Source organism: Chiloscyllium plagiosum, unplaced genomic scaffold (genome assembly GCF_037043375.1).
Source record: "Chiloscyllium plagiosum isolate Xiang-an unplaced genomic scaffold, Cpla_swu_hap1 HiC_scaffold_3, whole genome shotgun sequence".
NCBI classification, from domain to species: Eukaryota; Metazoa; Chordata; class Chondrichthyes; order Orectolobiformes; family Hemiscylliidae; genus Chiloscyllium; species Chiloscyllium plagiosum.
The window spans coordinates 78,550,540-78,560,122 of record NW_028270141.1 but is presented as its reverse complement, the minus strand read 5'-3'; the positions used below and the strand labels follow the sequence as shown (position 1 = coordinate 78,560,122).

Below are 9,583 nucleotides of genomic sequence, written 5' to 3'. Positions count from 1 at the left end.
AAGGCCAACAATTGCCAGTGCCAACGAAAAGCTGATACTGAACGCCAACTTAGATCAGGCCAATTTTAAACCTTCCAAGATTATTAATCTGCAAAAACATTGGTTTATCTCTGCAGTTAAAACCCATCAGCCAATCAGATATACATTCAACTCTACTTACTAAGCAATGTGAAGCTGAGCATCAAATGGAACTTGAATATAGTAGAGTTAAACCAGAGAGTTTATAGTAGAGTTGAGGAAATCTAATTACTGACAAGAGATTTCAGAACTACAAGCCCATCTGTTAACAGTAAAACAGAATAATCAAATTACAGGGCCACTGTCTGTCGAATTACCCTCACTAGTCAGTCTTGCTCTCATCGATGACGCTTTGTCCAGGAAATGCCTGATATTGAGATCCATGATTCCAGTAAATCTCTAGATCAGGCCACGTTGCACTAGAGATCCTGATCTAGATGCCTATTCTGTTGTTGATGAAGGTGAAGTCCTACTCTCTGAAGAAGTTCCTGAGATGTCATTTTCAGCAGCACTTCAGCCTCACAATGATGCAATAGTTGATTGTAAGGCTTTAGTTTTGGGAAGAAAAGATCCTCCTTCTGAAGTTGTGCAGAAATCTCCACTCCACTACTTCCTGAATAGTCTACACAATCTTCTTTTTCAAGACGTTGTGGTCATTTGAGCCCTGGGAAATTCCTTAGAGTGGCCTTCACTACTCTGCTGCTCAGGAACCAGGCATCATGAGGAGCTGTCATCCCACTCCACCATGGAGATTGACTTCCAAGGCCACATAACCCTTCGAAAGGGCTGGGAATGCTGCTGCAGATGAATACTATGCATGAAGTAAATTTGAGGGTGGTAGGGAGTGGAAGTTGAGTGTTAAAGGAAACATTAAAATGGAATGTTACTCCTTGAAAGGGGTGTAGTGAGTACATTTGAGGATAGTTACAGTATGAAAGATTAATCACAACCTTTCCTCTAAGAATAACTACAATCATGTGGGAAAGAAACTGTGTTGTAGAAACATCTGAGAACTTGGAACTAGAGCACAGGTCTGTAAACTTCCAATAAGCTACCCTCTTTTATTATCCTCGTATGTAGTTCTGTTCAATAAGGCTTGTTAATCTTCACTTATCTGAGTGTAGACATGATCTTACTACAGTCATTAACCAACCGTAAATCACAGAAGTCGATATAAGCAAGGATCCTAGAATACATTGCAAAACAAATACCAAAACTGGCTCATCTAGCTCACTTATTAATTAGCATCAATGGAAATTTGCACTATCTCAGGTGTAAGAATGAGTATACACATATGTATGAAAACAGCTGAAAGCCAATGTATTATTTGTGAAGTTTCAAAATGCCACAATAAAACTGCATGAAAAACATTCAGAATTTTCAGTTTAATGGTGAAGCTGGTGACCTGTTCAGCATTTCAGCATCTGATTATAATTGGGAGAAGAACTGTACAATATATTTTCCTGCCCTGTAAAACAAATCCAGGTAAAATTTGGCAGCATTATTTCAATTCAATAGACTGCAGTAGGAAAGTTACTCTGGTCCTGTACTTTAGCAGCATTGCATGATGCTGCTTTTCCCTTAATTTAGAATTTAATCTGTTTTTCTTAGCAGGGGGTAGGGGACTTTCTAAGAAAGGTAATTTCCGCAAATAGTTGGTGGTCAATTATTTTATTGTTAGGCTGGAGTCATATATAGACCAGAGGTATAAAAACAGCAGGATTTAAGGAATTAGAGATCATTTTTAGTACAGAAGGAAACCTTTCATTCCATTATGTCTGTGCTAGCTCTCTGCAAGGCAACTCACCCAAGTACCACTCCCTCCAAAAGCCCTACAAAGGTTCCTTTCCAGATAATGATCCAATTCCTTTTTGAATGCTGTGATTGAATCACCCTCCACCAGCTGTGAAATCCCCATCACTCAGGTCACCGTTGTCTTTTTGCCGGTTACTTTAAAACAATGCCTTCTGATTTTTGATACCTCTACCACTGGGGACAGGTTTTTGCCATACACTCTGTCCATAACCCTTCAAGATTCTAAGTGCTGCTATCAAAGTACTTCCTCAAAGAATATCTATGAACCAGTTGGGCTTCAATGACAATCAAACAGTATCTTGAATACCTATTTAAAAACCAGAAACCAATTGTCTGAATTTCTATCACTAAATGCAATCTCTCAAACTGAAATGGTGGAATTAAGTTCAGAATCATTAGTCTGGGCTTCCCCAGACAGCTGACACATTTCAATCTTCTCTTTTTTATTCGGCACAAACCTGGCACCAAAATCATAAGTTTATGTATATCTGCATGTATGATATTTGAGAAATTTTAAAATGCCTCAATATAATAGCATGATAACATTAATTTTTTTTAGGTTAACAATGAAGCTGATGATCTGATTATGAATGGGACTATAATACTAGTCCATATAATTTTGGATTTCATATCTCAACAAGAACATATTGGCTCCAAATTCTTTTAGGCTGTTGGACTATTGCAATGTTAATGGGAGGAACCTCCTTGCTATGATAACATGCATTGATTTTTTTTTCAGGATCAAGTGAGGTCTGCAGATGCTGGAGATCAGAGTCAAAAACTGTGGTGCTGGAAAAGCACAGCCAGTCAGGCAGCATCCAAGGAGCAGGAGAGTCAACCTTTTGAGCATAAGTTCTTCATCAGGAATGTGAGTTTTCAGGATTATTTAATTTTTATATTGGTTACGGACCTGGAGCACAACTCCTGATTTAGGTAAGGATGTACACTGAGGGGAAAAGGGGTAAGTAATCATTTTGTTTCAGGATTGAAAAAACTGAGACACCTTTCAGAGCAGCAGAGAAAGAAGTGTTAGTTGTTTATCATGAATCACTGTGCTGTGTGTAAAATCCCTGGATGAGCTAGTCTGAAGGGGACATAGATTCAAATCCCGCCAAAAAAATTAGTGGAGTTTTAATTCAATTGGAGCTGGAATTGAAAGCTTGTCTCATAATGATGAAGCAATCATCAACTGTTATAAAAACCCAGGCCTAGTCTTGCTTACATATGACTCTAGATTCACAATGATGTGTTTGACTATTAATTGCTGCCAAAAATGGCCCAGCAAGCCACTCAATTCAAGAGCAATTATGGATGGACAATTAATGCTACCCTTGCCAATGATATTCATGTCCCATACAAAAATAAAAGAGAACTAAACTACACTGTTTTTGTGAAAATTTAGGAAAGAATTAAAATCTCATTTCAATTAAAATATATAAACAGAATAAAAATAAATGTGTGTTTCAAGTATAGTGACTCAAATGAAATTTTGAGTACATATTTATGGCAATGAGAACTGCTGAGATGGCAAACAGGAAAAGAATGACAAAGTACATTATGCCTGTAATGATTGGAATGAGGTCAGTCAGGTAGACATCATAGAATATGAGTTTCCTGACTGAGGCTGTTAACCTGGTCCAATCAGGGAGTCCTGGCTGACACATATAAACAGGAGTGAGCTGTTCAGGGAGAGGTGGGTGCCACAGGGAGTGGAGTGCATTATTTCCCCCCTTTGATTCTATTTTGATTTAATCCCTGCCTTCCCCTTCACTGTTTGATCACACAGCATTGCCCTTTGATGTGAAGGGCACTGCTTGTCGTTGGCCATTCGGGTGTTTCCTTTCTCCCTGGTGGTGGAAACTGAATAAAGATTCGTGCATCTTGTGTCTTCCACTGTGTCTCACACCTGCACACACACACAGCATGGGTGCTGGGAAAAAAAAAGAAAAAAAGAAAAAAGATAAAAAGATAAAAAGAACTGGAATGTCAAACATCTTTTTCAAAACAAATAAACTGGAGTGTCAGGAATTCTGGTCACTCTAGGAGCTGACTTTGAGCTAGCTGTTCCATTGTCATATGCTGTGCACATGGCAGTAAAGGGTGACTTGGCGAAGAGATACCAGCCTTCAGCAGTTATTTCAATACCTCTGATGAATGCAGAAAAATAAGGAGCTGCACTCAAAAGTATGTATTCTACCCATGATAAAAATGGTGTACAGATGAAGAATCATTGTGTATTCTATCTATAAAAATCTTTCATAATTTTAAAAACTTCTGTTTGGTCATCCTTCAGCCTTCTATTTTCAAGACAAAGAGACTCAGCCTATCAATCTTTGATATCTATTCCCAAACCAATCTTATATCACTCTTGAAGCCCATCCAAATATTCCAGATAGGTGCTGCTAGAAATTGTAATGAAGCTAATTTCAACAACACAATTGTGACATTGTAAACAGTATATGCTCAAGTAACGGTTAATTTGGTGCAAATGTTAACCCCAACCTTTGGCTAATAAAGATATTTTAAAAATATATTTGAATCTTAGGCAATTCTCAATTTCCAGCCAAAATTCACACTCTTTGAACTTAGCACATGTTTGCTGCTGAAGTCAAACCCTACCTCGGTACAAACCTACTCAGTGACAGATTCATAGAAATAGCACATGATTGAAGGTAGCCATGTAATTCCAAAGTAAAAATACTTTTAGCTTCTTTAATATTATATTTGGTGTGGGAGTGGGTACTGTTGGTGGAAACAATCCCCGATCTAGCAAACCTGCAATCATGAGACAGTGGGAGACAGTGAACTTCAACTCCTGTAAAATGTTCCTCGTGTAACAGTTAACCTCTTAATTGTTGACTAAAAATATAGTCTTAGAAGTTGGATGTTTACATATACAGAAAGTTCAATACCATGGTGTGTATTGTTTAGATTAAGAGAGGAAATTGAACAAGATGATCATTTGGCAGATGTAAAAGCCACTGCAACTAATGCTTGCACGTGATTCAGTCAGTCTCAGCTGATACAAAAGAAAATCAACAGCTTAATGTTTCTGCTTTTGGACATATTGTCTTTTCCAGTCATCAGTGAGGGAACATTTACTTTGGACGAGAAAGAGATTGTCTGAGGTGAAGTAGGAGCTGGAACCGTCAATCTTGAGTTGAAGTTCTGATGGTGTCAGCCTTTGACTGAACAGTCTATGGACCCAGATCTCATGGGTGTTGCTCAGAAAAAAGATTCTTACTGCGTGCACATTAGTTAAAAGTGCAGTCATACTGAAGTCTGCATCATTCCTGGCTGTCAACATCGGGGAAGTGCTTACTTCATTGCTGGGTTCCTTGCAGAATGTGACAGCTTCTATTAAGTTTGCAATTGTTTCCCTTATTAGTATGAATGTCCCATCGTAAGTCTATGTCTTGATAATAAATGCTGAGACAGCAAGCCTTGAAACTCTAAACTGTTATCAGTTTATATAAGCTTCCAAGATCTAATTGGTGTCATTTGATCAGCCCTTGCACTGATCAGCAGCAAGCTAGAACCTTAACCCAATGTCAGTACGATGAATCACTCAACTCAGATGACTGTTTCCTCTCTTGTCCATATTACCTCACCTATGTTCACACATATCAGGAAGGCAACAAGGCCAGGTGACTCATGTAGCAGCAAAGAGGAAGTCACTTGCACAAGGTCCACCCTGAGAATCTGTTGTTAACTCTTGCAATAAGGTGGACTTTCAAAATGTTTGTTCCCTTTCCTCCTGAGACACAGACTTTCGAATAATAACTGGAGGAATCATTTCAAATGATCACAAGATATTGCAACACCCAGATAAAAACCAGGATGAACTTAAGCAGTATTAACTTGAGGCTTCTTGTGGTGCAGTGGTAGTACACCCATCTCTGGGCCAAAAGATCTCACCTACCTACAGAAGTGTGTCACAACATGTCTCAACAGGTTTACTTAAGAATATTTTAAACTTCATTTGACTTATGTGCTGGTCATGGTGTTCTTTTATGCCCTTGGAATTTTTTTTATTTATTCACAGGTTGAGGTTTCAATGGCTAGGCCAACATTTATTGCCCATCCCCAATTGCACAGAGGCAGTTAAGAATCAAAATTATTGCTGTGGATATGGAGTCACATGTAGGCCAGACTGGGTAAGGAAGGCAATTTCCTTCCCTAAAGGACATTAGTGATCCAGATGAGTTTTTTTTTGACAATCGACAATGGTTTCATTGTCATCATTACATTCTTAATCTCGATTTTTATTGAATTTAAATTCCACTATCTGTTGTAGCGTCATTTGAATTCAGCAATGTTATATAATTAATTAGATAAAATGTATTTTGGATTCACATTAGCCCTATGTTCAAAGGATAAAGGTTTGGATTAATTTAATTACTAAGGTTGTTCAGGAATTGGTTTCAAAATGCCAGTGTCATTTATAAAGTGTCCTAGGAGGAGGACAGTTCAATCTCCACAGAGAAACTTGAGACTTAGCTTTCTCTATCAAAGAATAGTTGGTTGATAGGCGTATTTGAAATTAAGATTTTTGAGACATGGTAGGGAAGTGTATATATTTTGTACTGCTTGGGAAACAGTTACTTTTTTGATGTTTGGGTTAACATCGATTCAACAGTTTAAATTGACTCACTCTAAATATTGTGATCCCAGGAGTTCAGTGTACGGTAGATGGTCCGATTTGGTGATAGCAGTCACAATTTGAACTTTTTCACAGGTCTGGTATTTGTCCATATTTTCCTTGTTCTACCCCACAACAGTTGAAGGTTGAACAGATTTTCCACAGGAAAATGAAACCTAGGACTTAACCACTCAGGATCAATTACAAAGTTTCAGCTGGTGATTTTTACAATCAACAAGGATGGGCACCATCAAAAGGTGGGACCACCACTAATTTGGGGTTTAGAATATTTACCACAGTTCAGACTGTGGGATTTCTTGCAATGCTACTGCTCAGAGTTGAGTGGCACCTCAAGAACCTTCTCCTGTTAAATAGAAGTATTAACACTGAGCAAGGCAGCATGTGTAGAAAAGGCAGGGTAGATATTTCTACTGGTTGGAGAATCCAGAACAGGGACATAGTCTACAAATTAGTCTATGACCATTCAAAAGAGACGTTAGGAAGCACTTCTATACACAAAGAGTGATAGACGTTTGGCACTCTACCACAAATGGCAGTTGATGCTAGATTAGTTATTAATTTTAAATCTGAGATAGAGATCATCTTTTTGTTCAGTAAAGGTATTAATGACTATGGACAAAAGGCAAGTATATAAGTTATATCTGGTAGAGTGGGCTTGAAGAGCTGAATAACTTAATTCTGTTCCTATATTCCCATTCCAGTGTCATGTGGGTGCAATCTGACTCCTTGGATCAATGGAAATCCTGCAGTTCTGTAAAGTTGCCATGCTCTCATGCAGTCATTGGCTGTTAATGAGGAAGGAGATCAAGTTGTTTGATACAACAAGCAACATGGCCTGGCTAAAGTTAGTGATGTTCCTGTTGGCTGCCTGAATGATGAAGGCTGTTGAAGATCAAAGGTGAATGTAACTTTGACGATGAGTGATTGTGGTAATTTTTAAGATTACTTCAATTATTTAAATTACTTCAATGTGCTGGGCACAAGTTGGAACTAGGAGTACTGATGAATGGATGTGATGACTGCTCGGACTGAGGTCCCTACAGTAGTCAGACAATTTTTTTCTTCAAGTAGTAAGTTATGGGGAATTTATCTTTTGGAAGCACATTGCTACTGTGCAGGGAAATATGTCAGTTTCAAATCTGCTCATCTTCCATTATCCAGTGTAATCCAATAGATTGTTAAACATCTCTTTTGCTTCGGAGAGAGTCAAGTGATGGTGGATTGAGAGGTCTCATTCTGTATCAAGCAGGATTAACCAGGGAACGCTCCCATGCTTTCTGCTTACTTGGGAATGTTGGAAGGATTAGTAGGTTGATTATCAAGCTATAATAAATGCTCTTTCTGAGGCCAACAAATCATGGATTGAGATTTGAACCTGGAACTTCTTACGTAGAGGCAGGAATATTACCTCGTACAGCTTCATATCAAAATAGACACAAACACTAGGTCTAGTGTTTTGTTCCAGAAAATAATATTTTAAAACTTCAAAAGGTCTCAGAAATAATATGCGTAACAACAGCATGTAATAAAAAGGAAAATGAGGTACCTTGCATCATGCTGTGTCATTTTCCAGGATTCAAATAAACAGTATCTGCAGCTGTTGGAAATGACAACAAAAATGAAGTGGGTATGAAAGTAAACTGAGATTTAATTAGGAAATCAAAGCCTCTATCCTGAGCTGTAATAAGTTAAATTATTACCTTCCTGATAGCAACAGCAAATCATTCGCAATGTAGAATTATGGAATCATAGAATCTCCACAGTATGGAAGCAGGCCATTCCACCCATCAAGTTCACACTAACCCTATGAAAAGCATCCCACCCAGACCCACTCTCACCACTACCCCCCAGCCTTTCCCTATAACATTATTCTGTTATAGTACACAGTGGCAGGTTTCTCCAATGATTGACACCAAGTTGCAGGTCTAACTTCCATTTGTTGCAGCACTGAGAAAAGACAGGAGAGCGAAAGATAGTGGAAATGGTGGGCAATGAAAGAGAGAAAGAGAGGTATAAATGAGGGAGAGCAGTTTCATTTAGCATGTGGGAGGCACAGTAAGTATCAATTCAAGGACTGTTTTAATCAAGGCTGGATTAATGCTGTATACAAAATTAAATCCCCTTTTTTATAAATAGCTGAAAGAGAAGTCTGATACAGTGCACTAAGCATTTGCAAGATTGTATTATTAATGATAATCTACTCTTTGAGGTCTCTTTCTAATACAGGCTAGTTTAGGAACATGTAGAAATAATTATTTTTGAATCAAATGCATTTCATATATATATTTGTATATTCTGATTTATTTTTATCCTGTTTATTATGCAGTTTCCGATAGTTCTGTAGGTTAAGAGTCTTTTACTAGGTCCAATTTTCTTCTGTTCATGTTTCAGATATATCTTGATGTTTTTACAGCTGGCCTAAGTGTCAGTACTGCAGTGGATGTAATAAAGCAGTGAATTGCTTTCTGATTACATTACCATGTGAATGCAAACATTGAATATACTTCTCAATACATTAATTAACCTTGTGAATAAGGTCAGCAGTGCATCATCCATGAGTGAATATTTAGCTTCAACCTCCTGGTTAATCATCTTAACCATTTAACTTCAGTTATTATAGTAGCTAACTGTAATTTACTGGGGTGTAGTTAATAGCAAGTTTATAAGTGTATTTTAACAGGACTCTGTATCCTGTCAGCAATTGAATGGAATTAGCGAAGAAATAAATATGTCAATTAGTTTTTATTACTTCATTGAGTGTGTGAATTGTTGGTAAAGCTTTACCCATCCCAAATTGCCCTTGAGCTGAATGGTTCACTGGGCCACTTGGAGGAACAGCTTAGAATCAACAACATCAATGAAGTCATATTTAGGCCAGGTCAGATAAGGACAGTAGATTTCTTTAAAGGATATTAATGAAACAATTGAGATTTTAAATGATCATTATTATCATGATTGCCATGACCAAGACTAGCTTCCTATGCTGTCTTTTCAGCACCAAAACAGAGTGCAGCATTTGGAATCCCAAACCATAACTAGTTTATTCTGGTAAGTACAGTTTCAAAAAATGATCATGAGGATGTTTTT

General features: G+C 37.8%; 1 long non-coding RNA gene across 1 annotated transcript in view; it reads left to right on the top strand.

Moving 5' to 3' along the window:
* Nucleotides 1–2,594: 2,594 nt before the first annotated feature.
* Nucleotides 2,595–9,583, top strand: part of LOC148150610 (uncharacterized) — a 106,086-nt gene continuing 99,097 nt past the window's right edge. The window contains exon 1 of the long non-coding RNA XR_015751851.1: nucleotides 2,595–2,701. This is a non-coding gene — a long non-coding RNA (uncharacterized LOC148150610). The remainder of the gene's footprint in view (nucleotides 2,702–9,583) is intronic.